The following is a 1,129-nucleotide window of genomic DNA, read 5'->3' on the forward strand; positions in this document are numbered from 1 at the left end:
GATCCCCCAACCTCCAGTGCCACCACCAGAGATTCCTACGTGTAGCCCATAGAACCCCAAAAGCAACGGGACGAGTTCTGGTCACATACTCGCTCAAAGTGACATCCTGGAATCCTTCCGGAACTCCCTCCCCTCTCAGACTCTCCAGGTTTCCTCCAGCGTGTCGTTTCCCACAGACCAGACCTTTGGACTGAGACCGGACAGTCCAGATGGCACGCATGCTGCCCCGTGGCGGCGGTGTCCCGGCTTGGGACAAGAGGAGGCCCCACGGTGCGGGCTGGGGCGGCAGGCACCGCGGCGGGCGCTGAGGGTGGGGGTGATCCGCCGGACCGCCGCCCCGCCGCGCTCCCGGCAAGGGGACAGAGCAACAGGCAAAAAAAAAAAAAAAAAAAAAAAAAAAAAGCCTAGGACACCCGGGATTCCCAGGCGGTCTCCCATCCAAGTACTAACCAGGCCCGACGCTGCTTAGCTTCGGAGATCAGACGAGATGGGGCGCGTTCGGGGTGGTGTGGCCCTAGACCGCGGAGGGCGCCCCTGCCCCGCTCAAGAGGCCAGCCTCACCGCGCTTCCCCGCGATAGCGCTGACCCGCGCCGGGCCTGTGCAGTTGGCCGGCCCGGTCGGGCGGACTCCGGAGGACTGAGGTGAGGGACGGGGCGGGGCGGGGTGGGGTGGGGGCTGTCTACACACACACACACACACACACACACACACACACACAAACACACACACACAGACACGATGCGCCTCCACGGCTGGACCCGCCAAGGTGGAGACCTTCCAGCCCCCCTCCTCTCCTCACCTCGCCTCCTTCACCTACCCGCCCCCACCCCCAGCGCGCCGCCGCTGACTGCGCACGCGCGCTCACCCTTTGACCCCAGCCAGGGGCCGCCCTCCCGCACAACCCCTGTCAGCTGCGCCCCCGCCCTGTGGGTGGGCTGCCGCCTATTCCCCAGGGCCAGGGCTGGGGCACAGCGCATGGGGGAGGGGAGCGAGTGTAGGGGCGTCTCTCGGGATGTGTCCCATGGCTGGGGTGGGGCGGGGTGGTTTGGGGGGCGCTGAAGAAATCAGTCCCCTCCATCTCCTACCTCTGGAAAACCCCCAAGCCCTTGGAGAACTGCCGGCACCGCT

The 1,129-nt window shown here is 66.3% G+C and overlaps 1 pseudogene; it reads right to left on the reverse strand.

Moving 5' to 3' along the window:
• Nucleotides 1–401: 401 nt before the first annotated feature.
• Nucleotides 402–520, reverse strand: LOC142867353 (uncharacterized; annotated as a pseudogene).
• Between the last annotated feature and the right edge of the window lie 609 nt (nucleotides 521–1,129).

The sequence above is a fragment of the Microcebus murinus genome, unplaced genomic scaffold (assembly GCF_040939455.1).
Source record: "Microcebus murinus isolate Inina unplaced genomic scaffold, M.murinus_Inina_mat1.0 scaf015_hap2_Mmur4.0, whole genome shotgun sequence".
NCBI lineage: Eukaryota > Metazoa > Chordata > Mammalia > Primates > Cheirogaleidae > Microcebus > Microcebus murinus.